The 11,156-nt window shown below is 45.1% G+C and overlaps 1 pseudogene; it reads right to left on the bottom strand.

Moving 5' to 3' along the window:
- Positions 1 to 362: 362 nt before the first annotated feature.
- Positions 363 to 1,249, bottom strand: LOC131839908 (olfactory receptor 2H1-like; annotated as a pseudogene).
- Between the last annotated feature and the right edge of the window lie 9,907 nt (positions 1,250 to 11,156).

Raw genomic sequence — 11,156 nt, 5'->3', positions numbered from 1 at the left:
AGTGTGGGAAAAACTGAAGGGAGAAGCAAAATGGTGTGGCAGGGATCAGAAATGGGTGTGAAACCATTAGGACAGATGGTGTAGACACATCGTGGTGAAGGCAAAGACCATTAAAGACAAAATAGATCAAAGAGGAGATCATCTGAAATCTCTCCTGTTTCACGTATCGGTGCCTTCCGCACCTCAGCCCACTTCCTGTCCCTGCCTTACAGATAGGGCACATGCAAGCACCCCTGCGTGCACACACGTGGCCATCATCCACTGGCGTGGCACCGTGGGGGAGGGCACAGGTGCGGGGAACACAGGCTTCCTGCCAGCGGCACGAGGACCTCTTCTGGACTGGGCAGCACATGGACCCGCACTCAGCTCCGCCTTGTGTCCCTGTCCTTCCCCAGCAGTCTCCTGAAGGCTCTCTTGACTTCCTTGTTCCTCAGGTGAGAGGGTAAGTGCTGGGGTGCCCACGGCATAGAAGAGACCAAAGAACTTGCCCCATTTGTGAGCATAGGAACTCTGGGGCTGGAGGGAGACGACAATGCCTGAGCTGTACCAGAGGGTGACCGCTGTGAGATGGGAGGGGAAGGTCCCAAACATCTTCCTCCACTCTTGCGCCAAGTTAATCCTCAGCACTGCTCGGGCGATGGCACAGTAAGAGACAAGGATGAGGCCGAGGGGCACGACCAGAATGAGGACGCTGGCCACAGCCCTCCGGGTCTCGTTGTAGGTGGTGGTCCCACAGGACAATGTGATTAGAGCTGGGACCTCACACACGAAGCCATCCATCTGCCGATGGGGACAGAGGGGCAGGCGGAGAGGGGGTGGCGTCTGGACTACTGACTCCAGCAGCCCGATGACCCCGGCCACGGATGCCAGCTGCTGGCACCGGCAGGGCTAGATGATGGTGGTGTAGTGGGGGCGCTGGCGGGTGGCCGCATAGCAGTCGGAGGCCATCACTGCCAGGAGGGTGCACTCAGTGGTCCCCGGGAACAGAAAGATGAAGAGCTGAACAGAGCAGCCAAGGAAGCTGATGGGTTTTGGGCCCCAGGGGTTGACCAGCATCTGGAGGATGGAACTCATCCAAGAAGGTCCAAGAAGGACAGGTCAGAGAGGAAAAAGGTCAGACAGCAGAATGGTGAGGGTGTTGCCCACCTGAGTCAGAAGGTAGGACAACCGCGAAGAGGCTTCTTTCAAGTCCTGGGCGTTCAGAGAAACCCCGAAGGAGGAAGCCGCCAGGGGAGCTCTGGGTGGCCATGACCTCTTCCTGCCCCGGTCTGGAGGGACGTCTATCGTCTGAGACCCCAGCTGGCACTGGTCAGGCCACAGCAGGTGCACCTTTCTCTTCCCATCGTCCCACCAGTGTCCTCTCCTGGACACCACCCTCAGCGGCTCGTCCCTTCTCATCCCTCCTGGTCAGTGTGGGCTAGCTGGCGTGGGGGCAGCAGGACGTGCTGGCAGACGGACAGAGCTGTCTGCTGGGGCCCTGGGCTGCTGGCTGAGCGTAAAGGAGGCTGGTGGAAAGCAAGCAGGTGTGAGCTGACGGAGCACTTCAGCACCGCCTGTACGGAGTGCCTCTGCGTCCTGTTCTAAGTGTTAAGTGTTTCGTTGTCCTTATGTTTGTTGGAAGAGCCAGCAAAGTCATGTATTTTCAAGTGGATTTTCAGGTTATAAGCTATCTACATAGAGTTCATCATTTCTCTGTCAGGTGACTGTTGTGGAGCTCTTTATACCACATTATATTCTGTGCATCTTTTTTGCAGGGGAGCCTTAGAGACAGAGTGTTGTATCTGGGAGAGAGGTTTTCCCTTTGTGTGTAAGGACACCATTCCCAGAGCCGTTTGGTTGCTCAAGTAGCTGAGCTGGCTGTCTGGCTGGGGGGACTTGCCCACATGTTCAGTCACTGCCCTGAGACGCTTACAGGTGGGAGGCAGGCATGACCCCGAGCATATTAAAACCACTGAGCAGTTCACAGAGACAATATCAAAGACCCCAAGCCTTCAAGGTCGGGACACCAGCATCCCGAGTGAGGGAGTAGGGTCTATAAGGTGGCAAGGGACCAGTTTGGTTGGCTATATCAGGGAAAACATCCTGGAGGAGGTGGCTGTATATTTTATATAAAAAAAGAGGAACATTGGGCATAGAAAGCCAAGTCAGAGCTGGGGCAGGAGGCTGAGGCCATTGGCAGCTCCCAGCTAAGCTTAGCTGACCTCCAGCCTCAGGGAGGGCTTGGGGTGGGGCCGGCTGGCAGAAGTGCCTGGGCAGCCTACAGGGTGGCCTGAGCATCTCCTGACGCAGGTACCCATCCCGCTGCATCTCTTCTCCTAGATATTTCTGCTCCGGTATCTTCCTCGGTTTGTTCTTTTTCTCCCATGCTTTTCTCCCTTATAGGACGCATTTTAACTTTTTGTCATATTTTTATACAATCAAAAAAGCATAAGTAAAGCATATCTCTACAGTTTAATGAGTAAGAAAATCAACCCCTGGCATGACCATGAAGAACTGAGCACATGTTTCGAGTGTCTTCAGTGCTCCCGCGCGCACACACCCCAGATGGGACCAGCACGCTGCATTTCCCCTTATTCCTTTTACTGTCTGGAGATAGAGTTTACATAGACCCAATTAAAAATGTATAATTTAGTGGTTTTAGTATATTCGCTATTGTGCAAGCAATACTATCAGCCTCCAGAACATCTCATCACCCCCAAACAAAACCTCATGCCAAGAAGCAGTCTCCCTTCCTTTGCTTGCTCTGTAATAGGCAGTTACTATCACTGAAACAGCAGCCCGTGGTTCTTGTGATTCCTCAGCTCTCACCCTAATCGCTTTGTTTGCATTTCTGAATTTCTCATTCTCCTGGTGCTCCCCTACCTCCTTCCCGAGTCTCTGTAGAACGGCCTCTCCTTAGTGACCCCTCACCTTTTCTCCCTGTCTTTGTCTTCTCCACGCTCTCACTTACCATTTTGCTCCTGGCTCTTGCCCGTGACACAGTCATTCAGTGGTTTCTGCATTTGAGCCTTCCCTGGGCTCCACGAGCACCCGCCAGCCGTGTACTGGGAGCCAGGGCACCAGGGGCGGGCGGGGACCAACACAAAGGAGTTTGTGATAATCCAGAGCTATCAGTAACCAGGAGGTGTGGAATGCTCCCTACGTGCCTCACAGCTGCCCAGTCACCTGGATCTCTCAGCAGCCCTGCAAACAAGATGCTCTTACTCTATCTGTATCAGGAAGTAAACAGTTTCAGAGGTTAAGACATGGCTGAGGGGACCCAGCCAGTGGGTGCCAGGGCCAGGAGTGTAGACCGTGGTTAACTTCCACTCTGGTGCTCCACTGCTGGGGGCTGGTAGGAGCTGAGGTCTCCTAAAAAAAGAACAAATTCTCTACTCACCGTCAGTCAGATTAAAATCCCCTCTGCCAGTGTGATGGGTCACATTAACAAAAGAAGAAATAAGAACCTTATGATCCTCTCAATTAAAGCAGAAAAGGCATTTGACCAAATACAGCATCCTTTCCTGATTAAAACTCTTCAAAATATTGGGATAGAGGGCACATAGCTCAATAACATAAAAGCTATCTATGAAAAGCCCACAGCAAGTATGGTCCTCAACAGGGAAAAGCTGAGAGCTTTTCAGAGGAAGAGCAAGACGGCAGAGGAGTAGACCTAAATTTCATCTGGTCCGAGGGATCCAGCTGGATAGTTATCCAACCACTCTGAACACCTACAAACTCAACAAGAGAGTGAAGAGAAGATCAACAACTCTTGAAACAGAAAAGTGACCCCTTTTTGGTAGGTAGGATGTGTGAAGTGAAGCCAAAGTGACATACAGGAAGATAGACCTGGGGAGGGGGAGGGGCCAGCTCCCAGCAAGTGGTAGAGCAGCGGAGCACAAAATCTGAACTTTTAGAAGTCTGCTCCACTGAGAGACGCGGCCCCAGAGGCTAAGCGGGGGCGGAGCCCTCGTGGGGACTGTGTGGTCTCAGGACCCGTGGGGTCACAGAAAGACCAGGGGTGTCTGAGTGTGACAGAGACCCCAGGCATCAGAGTGGGGAAGCCGGCTGCAGAGACAGAGCCAAGGCGGGGGCTTTCAGCTCAGGATTACCTTAAACTGTGATACAAGGCACATTTGACCCCTGCTCTTGGAGCAGGGACCCCACAAGTGGCAGATCTGGGGACACCCCCTCCTTTTCCAGGAGGAGTGGTGCGGGAGGGCGTGGCAGGAATCTGCTGGGTTTGGAGACTCCAAACAGGGCCGTGCGCCTGAGACAGAAATGCTCGGCTACATGCCGGGGGAGCTCAGAGCGTAGCCAGAAACCAGGGAGATGGGAGGGATTGAGCGCTTTTCTCTGAGCGCGCACTGAGGAGTGGGGCCCTGAGCTCTTGGCTCCTCCAGGTGGGAGACTGGGAGGCCATCATTTTCATTCCTGTCCGCGGGAACTCTACAGAAAGCGCTCAGGGAACAAAGGCTCCCAAGACCATAACCACACAGATTGCTTAGCCTGGCCCCTGGCAAGGGCGGTGCAGTTCTGCAAAGACATTTGAGAGTCACGGTGACAGGCCCCCAGAAGATCAGCAAGAACATCCAGCCAAGACCAAGTTCACAGATCAATGAAAATGGTGGAACTCCAGAGATACAGGAATGCAGCACACAGAATTCATGGATTTTCCCCCCATGATCCTTTAGTCTTTCAAAGTTAAATTTTTAAAAATTTTACTTTTCTCTTTTTCTATTTTTTGAATTTTTCCTCTTTTCTATTTTAACTAGTTTATCTTATCAATACCTTTTTATTTTTTATTTTTTAAAACGTTTTATTTATTTACTTGAGAGAGTGATAGAGAGAGAGCATGAGAGGGGAGAGGGTCAAAGGCAGAAGCAGACCAGTTCTGAGCAGAGAGCCTGATACGGGACTTGATCCCAGGACTCCAGGATCATGACCCTAGCTGTACGCAGTTGCTTAACCAACTGAGCCATCCAGGCATCCCTTATCGATACCTTTTATAATGTTCATTTTTATAGTCATAGTCTATCCCTTCATTGTACTTAACCTTATTTTTTGTATTTGTATAAGTTTTTTTTCTTTAAATTTTGGGATACAGTTTCTTCCAACAGACCATAATATACCTTAAATCTAATGTATGGCTTTGGTCTAGTCTCTAGCCTGGTCACATTCTCTACTTTTTTTTTTTCAGCCAACTTATTTTCCAGTTCTTTTTATAAATTTTTTTTAAAGATTTTATTTATTTATTTTACAGACAGAGATCACAAGTGGGCAGAGAGGCAGGCAGAGCGAGAGGAAGAAGCAGGCTCCCTGCTGAGCAGAAAGCCTAATGCAGGACTCCATCCCAGGACCCTGGGATCATGCCCTGAGTCAAAGGTGGAGGCTTTAACCCACTGAGCCACCCAGGGGCCCCTGTGACATCTTTTTAATTTTCATCTTTATAGTCATAATTTATCCCTTCATCATGTTTACCCTTATTTTTGTATATATTTAAGTTTTTCTTTCTTTAAAATTTTGGGAGGCAATTTCTTCTAATAGACCATAATACATTCAAAATCAAGCATGTGGCTCTGTTCTATTCACCAGCCTAAATATTTTTTTTTCTTCCCCTTTCTTCTGCCCCCAGTTTTGAGTCTCTTCTGATTTGGTTAGTGTATATTTTTCTGGGCTCGTTGTTACCATTTTAGAATTTTTTTCTCTCATTCATCTATTCTTCTCTGGACAAAATGACAAGGTGGAAAAACTCACCTAAAAAAAAAAAAAAAAAAAAAAAAGAACAAGAGGGACACCTGGGTGGCTCAGTTGGTTAAGCATCTGCCTTCAGCTCAGGTCATGATCCCAGGGTTGTGGGATTGAGTCCCACACTGGGCTCCTCCACATCAAGTCCCACAAGAGCAGGGAGCCTGCTTGTAATCTTGAGCTCTCTCTGGAATGTAAATTAATAAAATCTTAAAAACAAACAAACAAACAAGATGGAGTACTGACTGCTAGGGACCTAATCAATATGGACATTAGTAAGATGTCAGAAGTAGACTTAAGAATGACGATTATAAAGATGCTAGCTTGGGGGCACCTGGGTGGCTCAGTGGGTTAAAGCCTCTGCCTTCAGCTCAGGTCATGATCCCAGGGTCCTGGGATCAAGCCCAGCATCAGGCTCTCTGCTCAGCAGGGAGCCTGCTTCCGCTCCTTCTCTCTCTGCTTGCTTGTGATCTCTGTCTGTCAAATAAATAAAAAAATAAATAAATCTTTAAAAAAAAAAGGGATACTAGCTGGGCTTGAAAAAAGCATAGAATATACTAGATAATCCCTTTCTGAGGAAATAAAATCCCTTTCTGGAGAAATAAAAGAACTAAAATCTAACCAAATTGAAATTTAAAAAGCTATTAAGAAGGTGCAATAAAAAATGGAGGCTCTTACTACTAGGATAAATGAGGCAGAAGAGAGAACTAATGATATAGGAAACCAAATGAAAGAGAATAAAGAAGCTGAGAAAAAGAGAGATAAACAACTACTGGATCATGAGGGGAGAATTCAAGAGAAAAGTGATGCCATAAGATGAAACAATATTAGAATAATTGGGATCTCAGAAGAAGAAGAAAGAGAGAGAGGGGCAGAAGGTATATTGGAGCAAATTATAGAAGATAACTGCCCTAATTTGGCGAATGAAACCGCATCAAAACCCAGGAGGCACAGGGACTCCTGGGTGGCTCAGTTGGTTAAGCAGCTGCCTTCGGCTCAGGTCATGATCCCAGCGTCCTGGGATTGAGTCCCACATCGGGCTCCTTGCCCCGCAGGAAGCCTGCCTCTCCCTCTGACTCTGCCTGCCACTCTGCCTGTTCTCTCTCTCTCTCTGACAAAAAAAAAAAAAAACCCAAAAACAAAACCCAGGAGGCACAGAGAACGTCCCTCAAAATCAATAAAAATGTCAATACCCCATCATCTAATAGTAAAACTTACAAGTCTCAGTGACAAAGAGAAAATCCTGAAAGTAGCTCAGGAGAAGAGGTCTGTAACATACAATGGTACAAATATTAGATTGGAATCAGACCTGTCCATAGAGACCTGGCAGGCCAGAAAGGACTGGCATGATATATTCAGAGCATTAATTGCGAAAAACATGCAGCCAAGAATAATATATCCAGCTCGGCTGTCATTGAATATCGGAGGAGAAATAAAAAGCTTCTAGGCCAATCAAAAATGAAAAGAATTTTCAAATGCCAAAAGGAAATATTGAAAGTGATCCTCTTAGCAAAGAGAGAGCCTAAGAACAGAAAGGAACTGAGACAATATACAGTAACAGTTACTTTACAGGCAATATAGTGGTACTAAATTAATACATTTTTTTAGTTACCCTGAATGTAAATGGGCTAAATGCTCCAATCAAAAGACATGAGGTATCAGAATGGATTAAAAAAACAACACCCAGGGGCACCTGGGTGGCTCATTTGATTAAGTGACTGCCTTTAGTTCATGATCCCAGGGTCCTGATCCCAGGGTCCTGGAATTGAGCCCTGCATTGGGATCCCTGCTCCGTGGGTAGCCTGCTTCTCCCTCTCCCTCTGCTTGCTTGTGTCTCTTGCTCTCTCTGTTAAATAAATATACCAAATTAAATTAAAAAACAAGGCCAACCAATATGCTGTTTGCAAGAAACCCATTTCAGATCCAAAGACACCTCCAGATTTAAAGTAAGGGGGTGGAAAACCATTTACCATGCTAATGAACATCAAAAGAATGCTGGGGTGGCAATCCTTATATCAGATAAATTAGATTTTAAGCCAAAGACTATAATAAGAGATGAGGAAGGACAGTATATCATACTTAAAGGGTCTATCCAACAAGAAGACGTCAATAATTTTTTTAAATGTCTATGACCCTAATATGGGAGGAGCCAATTATACAAACCAATTAATAACAAAATCAAAGAAACACATCAACAATAATACAATAATAGTAGGGGACTTTAACACTCCCCTCACTGAAATGGACAGATCATCTAATTAAAAGATCAACAAGGAGGGGGGCCTGGGTGACTCAGTGGGTTAAGCCCCTGTCTTCAGCTCAGGTCATGGTCTTGGGGTCCTGGGATCAAGCCCCGTGTTGGGCTCTCTGTTCAGCAAGGAGCCTGCTTCCCCCACCCCCGTCTGCCTCTCTGCCTAGTTGTGATCTCACTCTCAAAGAAATAAATAAAATCTTTTTAAAGAAGATCAACAAGGAAATAAAGGCTTCAAATGACACATTGGATCAGATGGACATTACAGATATATTCAGAGCATTCCATCCCAAAGCAACAAAATACACAGTGTACTCTAGTGTACATGGAACATCCTCCAGAATAGATCACATCCTGGGTTACAAATCAGGACTCAACTAGTACCAAATATTGGGATCATTCTCTGTGTATTTTCAGACCACAATACTTTGAAACTAGAACTCAACCACAAGAGCAAAATTGGAAAGAACTCAAATTCATGAAGATTAAAGAACATCCTACTAAAGAAAAAAATGAGTCAACCAGGAAATTAAAGAAGAATTAAAAAAAATCATCGAAGCAAATTTCTAAAAAAAAAATAATGGAAACAAATGAAAATAAAACCATAGTTGTTCAAAACCTTTGGGATGCAGCAAAGACTGTCCTGAGGAGAAAGTATATATCAATACAAGCCTTTCTCAAGAAACAAGAAAGATCTCAAGTACACAGGCTGACCCTACACCTAGAGGAGCTGGAGAAAGAACAGCAAAGAAAGCTGAAGTCCAGGAGGAGAATAGAAATAATAAAGATCAGAGCAGAAATCAATGAAATAGAAACTGAAAGAACAATAGAACAGATCAACAAAACTAGGAGCTAGTTCTTAAGATTGATAACCCCCTGGCCAGACTTATCAAAAAGAAAAGAGACAGGACCCAAATAAATAAAATCATGAATGAAAGAGGAGAGATCATAACCAACAACAAAGGAATACAACTATGAAAACATATTATGAGCAACATACACCAGCAAATTTGACCATCTGGAAGAAATGGATGCCTTCTTAGAGACATATAAACTATGAAAACTAAATCAGGAAGAAATAGAAAACCTGAACAGACCCATAGCCAGTAAGGAGATGGAAGCAGTCATCAAAACTCTCCCAAGAAACAAGAGCCCAGGACCAGACGGTTTCCCAGGGGAATTCTACCAAACATTTAAAGAAGAATTAATACCTGTTCTCCTGAAAATGTTCCAAAAAATAGACATGGAAGGAAAACCTCCAAACTCATTTTATGAGGCCAGCATTACCTTGATCCCCAAACCAGACAAAGACTGCATCAAAAATGAGAATTACAGACCAATATCCTTGATGAACATGGATGAAAAAATTCTCACCAAAATACTAGCCAATAGGATCCCACAGTGCAGTAAAAGGATTATTCACCATGACCAAGTGGGATTTATTCTTGGGCTGCAAAGTTGGTTCAACATCTGCAAATCAATCAATGGATTCAATACATTAGTAAAAGAAAGAACAAGAACCTATGATACTCTGTATAGATGCTGAAAAAGCATTTGACAAAGTGCAGCATCCCTTCCTGATCAAAACTCTTCACAGTGTATGGTAGGGGGTACATACCTCAATATCATAAAAGCCATCTATGGCAAACCCACAGCAAATATCATCTTCAATGGGGAAAAACTGAGAGCTTTTCCCTAAGGTCAGGAACATGGCAGGGCTGTCCACTATCATCACTGCTGGTCAACATAGTACTAGAAGCCCTAGCCTCAGCAATCAGACAACAAAAAGAAATAAAATGCATCTGAATCAGCAAAGAAGAAGTCAAGAAGTCTCACCCTTCCCAGATGACATGATACTCTATGTAGAAAACCCTAAAGACTCCACCCCTAAGTTACTAGAACTCATACAGCAGTTCAGCAATGTGGCAGGATACAAAAACAATTCACAGAAATCAGTTGCATTTCTGTACACCACCAACAAGACAGAAGAAAGAGAAATTAATGAATCCATCCCATTTACAATAGCATAAAAATCCATAAGATACCTAGGAATAAATCTAACCAAAGAGGTAAACATACTATACTCTAGAAACTACAGAACACTTATGAAAGAAATTGATGAAGACACAAAGGGAATGAAAAATATTCTGTGTTCATGGGTTGGAAGAATAAACACTGTGAAAATGTCTATGCTACCCAGAGCAAACTACACATTCAATGCAATTTCTATCAAAATGCCATTGAAATTTTTCACAGAGCTCGAGCCAAAAATCCTAAAACTTGTATGGAACCAGAAAAGACTCTGAATTGCCAGGGAATGCTGAAAAAGAAAACCAAAGCTAAGGACATAGCAATGCCTGACTTCAAGCTTTGTTACAAAGCTGTGGTCACCAAACAGCATGGTATTGGCACAAAACAGACACACAGATCAATGGAACAGGATAGAGAGCCCAGAAATGGATGCTCAACTCTATGGTCAACTAATCTTTGACAAAGCAGGAAAGAATATCCAATGGGGAAAAAAAAAGTCTCTTCAATAAATGGTGCTGAGAAAATTGGACAGCCACATGAAGAAGAATGAAACTGGATCATTCTCGGACTCCATACACAAAGATAAACTCAAAATGGATGAGAGACCTCCCTGTAAGACAGGCATCCATAAAATTCCTAGAGGAGAACACAGGCTGCAACCTTTTCCACCTTGACCACAGCAACTTCTTGCAAGACACATCTCTAAAGGCAAGGGAAACAAAAAGATAAAAAGCTTCTGCACAGGGGCGCCTGGGTGGCTCAGTGGGTTAAATCCTCTGCCTTCAGCTCAGGTCGCAATCCCAGGGTCCTGGGATCAAGCCCCGCATCAGTCTCTCTGCTCAGTGGGGAGCCTGCTTCCCTCTCCTCTCTCTGCCTGTCTCTGTGCCTACTTATGATCTCTGTCTGTCAAATAAATAAATAAAATCTTTTTAAAAAAAAGCTTCTGCACAGAAAGGAAACAATCAACAAAACAAAGAAACAATGCACGGAGTGAGAGAACATATTTGCAAATGACATTTCAGATAAAGGGCTGGTATCCAAGATCTATAAAGAACTTCTCAAACTCAACACCCCAAAACCAGATAATCCACTCAAGAAAGAGGCAGAAGACATGAACAGACACTTCTCCAAAGAAGACATACAAATG

The sequence above is a fragment of the Mustela lutreola genome, chromosome 8 (assembly GCF_030435805.1).
Source record: "Mustela lutreola isolate mMusLut2 chromosome 8, mMusLut2.pri, whole genome shotgun sequence".
In the NCBI taxonomy this organism is placed as follows: Eukaryota; Metazoa; Chordata; class Mammalia; order Carnivora; family Mustelidae; genus Mustela; species Mustela lutreola.
The sequence above is the reverse complement of the archived record's forward strand: the minus strand, read 5'-3'. Positions and strand labels throughout refer to the sequence as shown.